The following is a 14,765-nucleotide window of genomic DNA, read 5'->3' on the forward strand; positions in this document are numbered from 1 at the left end:
GCATTTTTTTTTATTTATTTTTTTTTTTTTGTAGTGTGATGCTCTGGCATATTAAAATATCAGGGTCATCAAGCACGGGCCATTATGAAACATCAATGTGTAAGTTAAGAAAGTAAATTACTATAATAACTCACAACTAATCCTTCTGCAAATCAGGCAGTTACCAACCCTTGGTCAAGTTGTCAGCTGATCATTAAAAATAATTTTTAATGATAGATCACAATTTGTTTTTTGGCCTATAATTCAGAATGAATTCAGAGATTATATAAAACAAATTCCTTCCTTTTCTATCTGTTTATTATAGGAACAAGATTTCATGGAGTTTACACCTAGACAAGTGAAAAGTACAAATAGAACTGATGCTGAACCAGTATCATCCAGCAATAAATAATATGCATCCTACATAAACTAACTGAAGGAAGAAAAGCCCCATCCATCTCATTAAGGATGCATTATCACTGAGACTGTACTTTATAATGTTTAACATGTATTTATCAAAATTTGTAATGTATTTATGTTGTTTTGCTCAACCATGATAACTCAATCCAAAAGAAACTACTTACACTTAAGGGCCTTATGTTCACACCAAAAAAACAAACAAAACATTACAAGTGTTTTAAAATAAAATTTATATACACATTTTGTTGCAGAGAAGTATAATAAGGTGATCAATAAAAGACTTTCAAGCATAAAAATAAATTACATGAGGATAAACTCAGTGGGAAAATTGGATCAGGAATGAAAGTTTAAGAAGAAAAATACAATGTACATTTCTATGAAGATAAGTTTGTGCATTTTTTTATGGGAGACAGTGGGAATCAAATTGCTACAGTATTCAGATTCTATCAGATACACTGATGTTTTAGGTTAGAGCTGTAAGACCTAAAATGTCAATGTTTTCCATATGCAAATAATTACATACATTACAACTCATGCATCTTATGGTAAAAAATTTAGATATAAAATTGTAAATGTGTGAGGAGATACATGGTTTTCAAAACTATTTTGAGGAGATATGAGTAAAAATGAAAAATAGCAGAATAAGAGCCCTGACTCAGACCATAGGAAACATATCTTTAAGCCTGAGAGAGAGGCCTCTCTCTTCGAAAGGATATGGCCATGAGAAAGAAAAATGCCTGAAAATAACCAGGGCTACTTGAGGAAGGAACCAAGGGGAAAGAGAAATGAAGGCTTCTTAGGTAACCAGAGTTTCTGTTCATCTGTCATTGACCCATAAGGCGCTCCATCAGCTGCCAAGGTATGGCACCCCCTGTCCCCTACCTCCTGACTCTGGGAGCCCATCTATCTCTAGTTGACATGAGCAGGTGAATAGTGGGGGCTGGGAAAGCTAGTGAAGGTTCTTATCAATTTTTCTCCAAGGTATCTAAGAGGGTTTGAATCCCAAGTAATAGGATTCTTTCCATTTTATCTCTCCTCCCCAACCCCACCGCCATCTTCTTTCCAGGTACAAAATTGCTTTGAGAGGCGGGGTGTCATGAGTTGATGTGTTGCCCCAAACTATACCTAGAATCACTGCTTTCTTCAGTCATCACTTTTACTACAGAGTCTATGCCCATGCTGTCTGTTATGGTAGCTACTAGCCACAGGCAGCTAATGAAATGTAATTAAAAATAAGATTTATAATCTACTTCCTCCTCTTTCCCAGTAGCCACAGGTCAAATGCTCAAAAGCCACCAGCACAGTTACTGAACATTTCCATTGTTGAGAAAGAACTCTTAGAAGATTCCACCATGCCAAACGCCACGCTCATTTGTGGGAATTCTCCTCTCAGGAAACCAGTTGTCCCTCTTTACCTAGCTTTTTTATCCTTGGCCTCACACTATTTCACCCTCAGAGTCTATTTTTTGTAATAATGCAATAAATGTTTATTTTTCATTCAACTAATATTTAATGGTGGGCTTCTCCATGATTCAGACATCCCAGCGTCTCCCATTTTTGCCTCTTCCATCTCCCACAACTTTTGTGCAAGAGCCTTCTTTCTCCTCCACATTCAGTGTCCCTGTGGCTTCTTCTGTAAATCCCTGCTTATAAGACTTCTGTTCAGCCAAAACCGGTTTGGCTCAGTGGATGGAGTGTCGGTCTGCGGACTGAAGGGTCCCAGGTTCGATTCCAGTCAAGGGCAAGTACATTGGTTGCGGGCACATCCCTGGTAGGGGGTGTGCAGGAGGCAGCTGGTCGATGTTTCTCTCTCATCGACGTTTCTATTGTAGCTCTCTATCCCTCTTCCTTCCTCTCTGTGGAAAATCAATAAAATATATTTTTAAAAATAAAAATAAAAAAGACTTCTGTTCAGTTAGTCTTGGGTTGATTATGCAACCCAAGTATTTTAGTTGCAATTCCAGTTTGGTCCTGGAAGGAGATGAATTTAACTCCACCTGCTCTGCCACCATCTTGATCCCATCCTCAGAGCTTTTAAGATACAGCATCAGTTGTCTGAATTCCATTTATGTAAGTAAGCTCTTTCCCTGGAAGATCCAGGCCCAAAACCAGGGACTGCAGCTAAACACCAGTTTAATATCCCAACATGTTCAATGTCACTTGGGGAGGTTTTGTTTTTCCAGCACAGGAAAGGAGGACAGATTTCAGGGAGGCATACCCCAGCTCTACCCGCCTGCATTTCCCAGTTTCAGATCTGACCCAGCACGGCATCCTACGGCCAATTTGAAAGGCAATGAAACTATGAAGAATTTAAAAGAAAAAGAAAAACAGCCTTGCCACACAAATGGGAGATTAAAAAGTGAACTGAAAATAAATATTCCATAACTACAAAAAAATTTCAAGCAGGAAACTGTCAGTAAGCCCAAAATGAATGCATCCCAAAATACATCTCATGGAATGTTTACATGTATATGCTTGTATAATGAATTTGTGGAGTTTAAACTATGTATTCATAACAAGAGCAGAACTGCACATTTTCCAAAGCACATCCATCACCAGCAGTTCATGTGTACCAACTCTGGACAACTGAATGTATGTTATTAAGATAAAGCCTATTCACTGAGTGAAGATTTGATTTCTTTTATTGACATCCTAACAATGATAGAAAAAAAAACTATTTTAAATGCATATAATGACAAAGAAACAAGACTCAGAATATTTGCCCAATGCATTCACTTATGCCTGCCACTCTTTCACCTCAACGCCTGAGTGCATCAGCCTCTTCTCTAAGCAACACTGCTGAACACTGCAATTATGCTTCCTCCTCCAACCCACAGCTGCTGGACCGCTCTCAGCAGCCCCACGGGAATAAATCAATCAGCCTTTCTGGACATATACATCGTTGTCGTATCTAGTTTGACTCTTCACAGACCTTTGTTGTTAGCTCCTGTTTCTTAGCTGAGTTTGCCAAAAACTGAATTACCAAAGGAGAGATGTCATTCTGTCTGCGTGGTGTCAGTTGTATATAATATCATGTGTATTAATACTTGGGACCACTCAGGGATCCAGAAGACATCAGGTTTTAAGACAGAACTAATGGAAGAATAGTTTTTATAGCTACACACACACACACACACACACACACACACACACCCCAACATCATCATCATCATCAAATACAATAAGAAGATGATTGTAAATATTGAAAATAACAACTCTTAGTTCTGGCTCCTGATTTACTTCCATGTTTTATTACATCATCAGTTTGAGGTAAAAATTGAGATGTTAGTAGAGGGATGTAGAGGGGGGGGGAAGCTGGGAAATATACAGAAAAGAAGATGGAGAAGGAGAGAGAGGGGGAAGGGAAAAAGAAGAGGAAAAGAAAGAGAGAGGGGAGAAGGGGAGAAGGGAGTGAGAGGAGAAATAATCCAAAATTTAGAGAACACACCAAAAGACAGAGACATAGAACAATCTCGATATTAACATTCAAGCTACTTCTTATATCCATACACAAATCTTTACAGTGAGGTTAAAAAATAAAGTATGAACAATGTAGTATGCCATGTTTTCTAAGAAAGAACAGTTCCAGTTATTAAAAACTACGCTATGGCAGTGGCACCCAAAGTTCTTTTAAAAAAGATCCTTTTGACTCACGTTTCTGTTTCCTTGTTCTTTCTCTCCAGTATACCACCAAAGTTTTTAAAATATTCTCTACATAAATACTCATAAATATTTCTGACTCACACCAACAGAAAATTACATGGGGCATTCTATCCAGGATATTGTCAAGACTCTATTCTTTCCTGCTCAATCCTTACCTATGCTCTTTGCCTAAACTACCCAAACTCATCCAGTTTCTCTTTGCTTTGTATCAGTTGTATCTATAACCCTTGAGCCACAAGCACTCTCCTTCAACTATACAAAACCCATGTGGAGAAATATTAGCACCAGAGTGAAACGCAACTTACCTCAAATGTAAACATTGAGTCACTAACCTTCTATCTTTGATTAAAGACAAATAGGCCAAGTCTTAATTTTCTTTCCCTAAAAGTACTTTTTGAGGGTCTCAGTGAATACAAGCAAGTAAGCTAAATATACCAAAGAAAGCTTCCTTACACTAAAAGAGGGAAGCTTAATTTATAGCCAATATAAGGCATTAAATTAAGTCAAGGGAAATTATCAAACTTCTCAATTTCCGATATCACAAAGCTATCATTCTTCCACACTTAGGAGTTAAAGGGGAAGAAAGGGAGAAAGAGGACATTGTAACTCCCAAAAGGCTAGAAATCATAACACTTTCAAATAATAGTCTAAAGTTCCCAAACATATGAAGTACCATGGTTTAACCTACCCTACTCTCACTCCTCATGGCAGGACAATGATTTTGCCATGGAAGTTGTCCATCAAATCATTGACTCGTTTCAGAGGACTGGAAAAATGTTTGGTCCCATACACTTTGGGCTCCAGCCTGCTAGTCAATAAATTTTCAGTCTCCATTTCAGACAGTTTTCTCTTTCTACAAGTCATTTATCACAAGGAAATAAATGAAACAAAGAACTATTGTAAGTACCCAAAAGTGTTCCAAGCAAGCAATAAAACATTTCATTTCAAAATGCACTAATAACTAACCTACCACCCATTTACTTCACCACTGCCCCCTCTAAATTACCAAAAGGACATCAACATGGCCCTAATTCATCAAATATGTCCATGGTTTTGCTGAGTGTTCTGTTCAAACAAGTAAAAGTTTATTGTAGAGTAAAAGAAGCCCAAGAAGTTTTCTCCACTTCAGATAAAAGCATGAAAAGAAATATCACAGAAAGGAAATATGGATGTTAGTCTAGGGCTGACCACAATAGGGTAGGCAAGAGATAGGGGACCTGGTCCCAAAGATGCTTTCTCCAGCCTCGTGATTAGGCCAATCAAGCAGATGGTAGCTCTCACTTAAGACTTACTGAATGAGCCACTCTGCCTCCAGCTAAGCCACTTACTAAGCCAACCAGCTAAGCCACTTACTCACTTCTCTTTAATCACTCCAAGTGTCTATTCATTTTTGTAGAGAACATCTGCTCTGTCCCTTTAGCCAGGGTGCTTTCATTGTTAGAACTGCCCTCCTCTACTTGACTGTCTGGTAAATCATAAGGTTTCTTCCTCCTCAGTGAGGGTGTGATTACACCTGGGGGTATGATGCTTGGCTCAAGCCTAGAACTTTGACTGGAAATATCATACACACACACACACACACAAAAAAAAAGTTATCTGTGAATATGAGCTATTTGAACTGTGTAGGCCAACATCGCCTTCACAAAAAGGCTGCCTAAGAAGGATGTCAGCCCAGAGTAGAGCACAGCCAAGAGAGATGTCATGTGAATACATGGATGCAGCTGCATCTGGAGCTAAGCCTTTGGACTTCAGGTTATGGTAGCAATAAATTTCAGGCTTTACTTATGCCAGTTTGAGTTGAGTTTCCATCACTCATACTAAGAGCCCTAAATGATGTAATTTTCATATACTTTCTGAGGCTTTGCCTCTGTTTTTGAAAAAGAACCATGTGTAGATTATCCCTGTCATTTCAATTTATAGTTTGATCCCTCTATCCATCTCGTCTTTTCTCCATTTCTCCATCCATTGTCTTTTTATTCTCATAACTTCTCTCCTCTCTCTCCTCTGGTTCCATATCCTCTACTTAGAAGCTTTCTCCTTCCTTTTAACATAAACTGGGGTTTTTTCCCCCCTTACCAGATTCCAATCACGAAAAGGCACATTTTTAAAAATAATTTTAATCATGGGGTTTGAAGTAGGTGCTCTGCCTTTCACTTAACATGACCTCAAATTGCAGCTACACAGCTAGATGCTCTTCACATGATGGCTAGATAGCTCTATGATGTCCTGTGTCAACATAGTCCATAATGACTTACTCACTCCTCTTTAATCACTCCTCTAATATAGACATCAAGAGAACTTCTTAGTTTATATTATAAATAATGCTGGAAAGAACACTTCTTTAGGTATAATTTTTATTTCTTCTAAATTAATTCCTATGGTCAAATTCCTAGAAGGTTCATCAAAACTGAATCTGATCATTTAAATTTTTTTTCTAATAAGTGCAAGATAATATCCCATGATTGGTGTATACACACACACACACACACACACACACTGAGTGGCCAGATTATTATGATCTCTGAATGCATAATAATCTGGCCACCCAGTGTATATCCTATATAATAAAAGGCTAAAATGCAAATTGTCCCTTTGACCAGCAGGCAGGCTAGCCAACTGCCCATGTCCCCTCCCCCTAGCCTCATATATATATATATATATACTTTATATATATACTTTATATATATAATATATCCTATATAATAAAGATTATTATATATAATAAAGATTTTATACACACACACACACAAACTGAGTGGCCAGATTATTATGCATTCAGAGATCATAATAATCTGGCCACTCAGTGTATATCACCCCAGGATATGTTTATTGATTTGAGAGAAAGAGAAGAAGAGAGAAAGAGAATGAGAGAAATATTAAAGTGAGAGAGAAACATCAATTAGTTGCCTCCCATAAGTGCCCCAACTGGGAATTGAACCTGCAACCTAGGTACGTGACCTGACAGGAAATAAAACCTGCAACCTTTTAGTGTATAGGACAACACTCCAACCAATTAAGCCACCCAGTTAGTGCTTATTGCATTTTCTCTTATGTGAACTCTCTACTCTTAATTTTAGTCAGTTTAATTCCAAAAGTTTCATGATATTCTTAAATATTTGCATGAATTCCTTATGAATATTAAGTAAATTTTTATAACATAATTATTTGAAATTGTATACTTTTGGGTTTTTTAGTTTTACATTGTTATAAAATTTTAGAATTGTATCATATTTGTCAGTGCTCTCATCTAATTCTATCAACCTTTAAAAATCAATCATTCAAAAATCAACTGTTAGTTTTACCCTCAAAATTCTCTATTAATACCAACTAATAGCAGCAAAAACTTGTATGACCTCCCTGAAGGGCAATTTGGTAATATGTATTAAACATGTACACAAATATATTTTTAAAATTTATATATAACATGACTCAAAAAAGTGTATATTTAAGGAATTTACCTGCAGGAAATAATTAAAATTTACCCTCCAGAAATAACTAAAAGGTATGCAAGATGTTCATCACAGTGTTGTTTATAATATCAAAATATTGGAATATAAATACTAATCAACAGGGTTGGTTAAAGTAACTTACAGTTTTTCCGTGATCAATTTATTATATAAATCAATATATTGACATAAAAAGATAGTCATTATGCAGTATTGAATAAAAAATACAAATGGCCAAGCAATGTGTATATTGTGATTCCTGTTTTTGGTAAGCAGACACATACATATACATATTTATAGAAAAAGTTCTGCAATAAATTCATCTAATGTTTAGTAGTAATTATTTTTGTTTGTGGAATTACTGGAGACTTTTCTTTATATATTTTATACTAGAAGCCTGGTGCATGAAATTCATGCTTGGGTGGGGTGTCCCTCAGCCTGGTCTGCACCCTCTCCAATCTGGGACCTCTTGGGGGATGTCCAACTGCTAGGTTAGGCCCAATCCCTAACCAGCAGTCGGACGTCCCTCTCACAATCCTGGACTACTAACAGAGGAGCAATTAGGGGGTGCTAACTGCTCACCTGCCTGCCTGTTTGATTGCTCCTAATCACTTCTGCCTGCCAGCCTGATCACCCCCTAATCCACATGTGTCAAACACAAGGCCCACGGGCCAAATCCGTCCCGCCAGGCCTTGCAATGTGGCCCGCACCGCGCTGTCATCACTGCACTCTGCTGCGTTTCCATCACAATGACAGTTTATGACTGTTCAGTAAGCCATTCGGCCCGCGATTTAGGCTGGATTTTAGATTTTGGCCCCTTCTCTGATTGAGTTCGACACCCCTACTAATCGCTCCCCTGTCAGCCTGATTGATGCCTAACTGCTCCTCTGCTGGCCTGATTGCCCCAGCTCCCCTCCCTTGCCAGCCTGATCGCCCCCAACTGCCCTCCACTGCTGGCCATCTTGTGGTGGCCATCTTGTGATGACATGAGGATGGCCATCTTGTGATGATGTCGCACGAAGGTGTGATGCCACCTAGGCTTTTATTATATAGGATTTGGTTTCTTTTCTTTTAAAACAAACTTGAATTATTTTTAATATAAAAAAACAATACGTTCATTTTCATTTAGAAAAAAAACAGAAAAGAAAGATATCATTCTCAAAAGTTGGATGAGTTTTATAGTTTGGTTTTTTTGTTTGTTTGTTTTTTCTAGTAATTTTTTAAATTAAATTATTATCTGTGTACATATACCATTGCCCCCCCCCCATACATGCCCTCCCTTCCCAGATTGTGTCCATTGGTTGTACTTATATGCATGTATACAAGTCCTTCGGTTGATCTCTTATCTCCCCCAGATCTCCCTCTCCTCCCCGCTGTAATTTGACAGTCTGCTTGTTGCTTTACTGTCTCTATATCTATCTTTTGGTTCTTCAGTTTATAATGTTCTATATTATCCATAAATAAGTGAGGTCATGTGGTATTTCTCTTTCATTGACTGCTTATGAGGTTTGGTTTTTAAAACACTATTGTTTACCCTTTTTAATTTTTTTCTTCTTAACTCAATAATTTATTTATAGTACATAAAAAACTGAATTCTTCGATTTAAAGATGCACTCTCCCTTACTGAGCAAGTATCATTAACCTTAATTTGTATAAAAGCACCACACATCTTAATGCTCACAGAATTTCTTTTATTATGTTTTATATTTATCTCTTGAAAGTTATTATTGAAGTTTTTTCTTTCAAGTCAACAGTGAAACAGTAAGAAATATAAAAAGTTTTTTAACAGCTTAACTTACTCTGCTAAAGTAGTAACCAAAGCAGCTGTTTAAATGAGTTTCTCTTTTCATATGCACTTGAGTTATCTTATGCCCATAAAATCTTCCTCTTCTTTCCTCTCCTAAATCCTTAAGCTATTAAGAATCTTTTCAGCAGTTCATGTTTTTCCAAAGGTCCTAGTATTCCTTAAAGTATCCTACCACACTTGATCTTTCTTTTAAAAAAAAACACAACTTTTTGCTTCTAATCTCCTATCCATACAAAAATTAATAAATTTAACTAAAAATTACATTTAAAATTGATGTGTTTTAATGTTTATCAATTTGCAATAATATTAAATGCTTTTAATGTAAGTAAAAAAAAAATAAAATCAACTCAGGCCCTGGCCATTACAAATCATTTGGTTGGGCGTAATCCCATGTACCAAAAGGTTGCAGGTTCGATTCCCAGTCAGGGCACAGGCCTGGGTTGCAGGCTGGATCCCCTGGCAGGGGGCATGCAGGAGGCAGCCCATCAATGTTTCACTCTCACATTGATGTTTCTCCCCCTCTCTTTTCTTCTCTCTCTAAAAATCATTTTAAAATCTTTTTAAGAATCAACTTATGCTGCCGTCAAAAAGCTGCGTTTACACTATCCAAGTCTGTTCCCTGTTGATGGGGAAAGGGACTGGACAAAGGCAGGTGAGACACATGCCCAGAAAGGTCTGAGCGCTGTAGGGGAGGCACTGTCCCATCAACCTCAGCTAGGAGTGAGTCCGTGGCCACGGCAAGTGCACAAAACCTAAGTAATTAAATTTCTGAACAAAGAAGCATGAGCTCTTGGTTCTCTCTCTCTCTCTCTCTCCCCCCCCCCCCCTTTTCCTGTGGCAGGATGCACTCCCCTAAACCCATGTGGCTCACAGCCACATGGGCCTCCAAAACGGACTACTGGGCTTTAATTGGCTTGAATGCTGAACCTCACCCAGCTGCAACAGGAACGGAAGGAAGCTCTGTCCGCTGGCCTTGCTTTGGGCTCTACTGGACCCCCAGCTGAACCTCTTTCAGGACTGGGACTTTAGAACCTGAGAAATGTAACTTCACACAAATAATGCCTTTTGTCACATCTCATTCTCCCATGTAAACCTTAGGAAATCCATTTTCTAAAGATATCGCAAGAACCTTAGCCTCATTCCCATGAGCGAGGAAGGAATTTGATTCTCCGGTAACAATTACACATTTTTAATAGGCATGGGAATGTGAAGTATAGCACAGGAACTGTAGCCAATAATATTGTAATAACTATATATGATATCACATGGGTACTAGATTTAGCCAGGTAATCACTTCATAAGTTATACAAATGTCTAACTACTATGATGTATACCTGGAACTAACATAATATTGTATATCAACTGTAATTGAAACTAAATTTTAAAAAATCATTTTTAAAAGTTAGAAAACATTTTCAATGTAGGAATTAATACTCTGATAAAATTCTAGAAAACAAACAAACAAACAGATAGCAATTTGTATTGTCCATCCTGGGAGAAAAACCATGCTCTTCAAAATCTGGGACAGTATATGTCAAATCATTAGGTTTCCATGAAAAAAATATTTTTAATATATTTTATTGATTTTTTTTATAGAGAGGAAGGGAGAGGGATAAAGAGCTAGAAACATCCATCAGCTGCCTCCTGCACACCTCCCACTGGGGATGTGCTCACAACCAAGGTACATGCCCTTGACTGGAATCGAACCCCAAAACCCTTCAGTCCGCAGGCTGATGCTCTATCCACCAAGCCAAACCGATTTCAGCAGGGAGAAAAAAAATGTTTTTAACACAATAAAATGTACTTTATCCTAATACTATACAGAACATAATTTAACCTTTGCAAATTGTGAAAGAAAAATAAGAAATGCCAACTGAGTTAAATAAGGGAAGGATTATGCCACCACCTCAAGGGGCATCGTTATGAACATCAGTATTAAAGAAGTGGATTAGTGCCTATTAATAGGGAGCTTCAGTTGACATAAGGCCAGATGAACCCATTTTTGCTGAACCAATAATGAACATAACAGTTCTGACTCACAGTAAGAATATGTCTGCAAACTGCAAACTGATCTTTCTTTTTTCCCCAGCAGTGATGATCAGTTACATGGAGCCACCCACACTTTCTCCAAAGCTTAACAGAGCAACTACATCTGGACCATGGCGAAAATGAGAAGAGGGAGGAGGGTGCCCTGATATCTCACTCCGAACAACTCTGTAGTGACAGAGTTAGAATTCAAGAGCATATGATCTCCATTTCAAAGGATCCCCACTGCCTGCAGAATGTAATTCAAATGCCTTATTCCAGGGCCATGTGATCCGGACTTTAAAAATCTCTTCTTAGTGTCTCATCGCATCACTTCCCACGTTTCAATCAAACTGGACTATCTTTGCCAGTACGTTTTTAATCATACAGATCCTCTATCTTAAGAGCTTTCCCCGCATATCTTCCAATTCTAAACTAACCCAAATTTCAAGGCCAATCTCAAAAGTAAAGTTTTCTTTGTGAATAACAGTATTCTCAAATGCTAGCACATTCTTACTAGTACTACTTACTATATATCCCAGGTACGTGAATGTATTAACTCAATTATCTTTGTAACCGCTCTGTAATATAGGCATGACTACCGTCTCCATTTTAAAGAGGAGGTAAGTAACCTTACCCCAGGTCAAAGAACAGTGAAGAACTCGGGTTCAAGATCAGGAAGTCTGAATCTTCACCTGCTATTATATTCCTGATATTTATTCCAAAGTGCTTTGAATTGAGTTAATTACTTGATTATAGGGCACTGGTCAGAATATTTTTGGCTACAGTAACATAAAATCCTTTTTATATTGATTTAAACAAGGAGGGTATTTTTTTTTAATATATTTTATTGATTTTTTTACAGAGAGGAAGGGAGAGGGATAGAAAGCTGAAACATCGATGAGAGAGAAACATCCATCAGCTGCCTCCTGCACATCCCATACTGGGGATGTGCCTACAGCCAATGTACATGCCCTTGACCGGAATCGAACCCGGGACCCTTCAGTCCACAGGCCACCTCTCTATCCACTGAGCCAAACTGGTTAGGTCAAGGAGTGTATTTTTTAGGTCATATATCAATTCCCCAGAAAGGTCTGTTCTGTGCTGGTAGTTAAGTAAGCAGAACAACCATTAAACTCCTTGAGGAACCAAACTCTCTTCATCTTTCTCCTCCATCAACCTCTGTGTGTTGGCTAGGTGTTCTAATGGTTGCAAATGGTTGTAACAGTTCCAGGGATCACATATCCACGTGCCAATGTTCAAAGAATAAGTTTTACTATTTCCCATTAATGGAGTATTCTTCTTTCTCTTGCAGTTCCTTATTGTGAAGAGATATCAACACATCAACCAGACTTTTCTTAGCCCTGGGAAGGTGGCTTGATTTATATAACTGGTTAACTTAAAAAAGCAATTGGGGATGCTTACCTCAGTTTTGTCTTCTTTCCTCTTTTAGGAAGCAAACCTACCAACCAAGAGGATAAGTTTTCCTCTAATTCTTCCCTGAGTAGCCCTGCTGTATGTATGGAAGTTTCCTTAGTAAAGCTCTACCTGTGAATGCGTGAGTGTGCCCATTTGGCTAAGAAATTTAAAGCTATATCTTCCACCCTAGCTTCACTGATTAAAAAATAAAAAGTGGTATTTTACTTCTGTATTTACTCTTAGTTTACTTCTTAACTTGTTCAGAACTGGGGGGAGAGAAGTGTTCTTTATGAGGGTCTTTTCAAACACCCACAACTTGGCAGATATCCATGCATATCTCATGGCCATATAGGTCATATACCCACTCCTGAACCAATCTCGGCCAGGGATTGAAACTTCCTAATTAGCATATACTTAGAATGTACACATGTCATGTGGAAAGGGGGTGGGGACTGAAAAAAAACTAAGACTTTTCCAGGAGAGAAAAGTAGAAGAGGAGCTATCGGGTCTGCTACTATGTGACTGGGGGATATAATTGCTATCTTCTAGCACCTGGAGGTTGACCGATAAATATATCTGGAATATGGTGGGATCTCCACTGCTACCATATACCTATGGCAAATATGAAAGAGAGAGAGGTTTCTTCTTAACCACTAATTCCAGGTTAGGTTTCCTTCTATTCCTGCTCTCTGATCTCTTAGACCAAGTTCCTCCTGGATTATAGGGAAACTCAGCACAGTAAAAGCACCAAAGAATAAGCAACCGTTTCTGTTAATAATTCTCTCCTGCTCACTATTACAAAACCATTTCAAGAATGTAAGGTAGGAGAATTGTGAAATCTGCTCTCCAAGGTTGATGCCTTCCTCTCCCCAGCACCTCCTCCACCCATTCTTTTTCTCTTTAGAAGAAAGAAATGACATAAATTTAATAAATAACCAATCTTGGAGGCTATCAGAAAAGAACTCACAGGTCATGACCCAAACTCAAGGACCTCCTGGATACTAACAATAAACTGTCTCTTACTGTGATAGTTTTTCTCTCCTTCCTTTCATGTAGCTTATAAACTCTGGGAGCCTAAGAAATCATTGCTGAAAAGGACTTAGCCGGGACACCAGAGGCTATGCACTTATTTTACATAAAATTGCTCAGATTTTAAAATATGTATTTTGTGCCAATTTTATATTTAAGTGTCCCTTCATATCACAGAAGCAAGATGCCATCCATATGAAATTTTCAAAGTCAACTTTTTAAAAAATATTTGTCATTCAAATTCCCATGAAAACATAAGCTTAACTCATAATTGTAACTTGATATTTATATATTATCTTTTCCCTTAGAAAGCACATGGCTTTACAAAGTAAATAAATGATAAGATTATACCATAAATTGTCATAAATGAGTGAAAGTTTTCTCTAGGAGATATATACATATGCACATATAAATGTACTATGTATAAAATAAACACATGTATTTATAAACAAATGATAAACAAAAATGAGGTACTAGATTATAAGGCAATTTGAAGCAAAAAATGACACAATTTTTTTTAAAGTATGATGAATGTATGTTCTGACTGAAAAACTGAGATATATAATCATGCCTACCATTATTTGAACAAATTAATATGGCTGCCAAGCTCAGTTGCATCTTCTAAATTCAAAACAAAGCATAAGATACGTGTTTGTTAACTTAAACATATGTTCCTACCAAAAGAATATGAATAAGAATGAAAGTGCATATGGATTATTCATCAATAAAAAGCACAAAATCTCTTATGTTATTCCTCTCACACAAGCATTCTAAGATATAAATTCCCAAAATGAAGCTAGCACATCTGATTATGATGAACAATTTAAAAAACCCAGGAAGAAAAAAAAGAATAATCTGAATCACCTAGAGCCAAATTCTCACCATTGCTGCCTTTGAAGAGATGCAGGAGAGAAACTAGTCACTGTACAGTCTGGAGATTCCCTCGTCCTCTATAGGGGCCGTCTTGGGCAGAAACA

General features: G+C 37.6%; 1 protein-coding gene across 1 annotated transcript in view; it reads right to left on the reverse strand.

Annotated features, from left to right (window-relative positions):
- The window catches only part of FRAS1 (Fraser extracellular matrix complex subunit 1), a 446,031-nt gene that overhangs the window by 416,136 nt on the left and 15,130 nt on the right, over window positions 1–14,765 (reverse strand). The gene's annotated exons all lie outside the window — the stretch shown is intronic.

Source organism: Pipistrellus kuhlii, unplaced genomic scaffold (assembly GCF_014108245.1).
Source record: "Pipistrellus kuhlii isolate mPipKuh1 unplaced genomic scaffold, mPipKuh1.p scaffold_m20_p_1, whole genome shotgun sequence".
In the NCBI taxonomy this organism is placed as follows: domain Eukaryota; kingdom Metazoa; phylum Chordata; class Mammalia; order Chiroptera; family Vespertilionidae; genus Pipistrellus; species Pipistrellus kuhlii.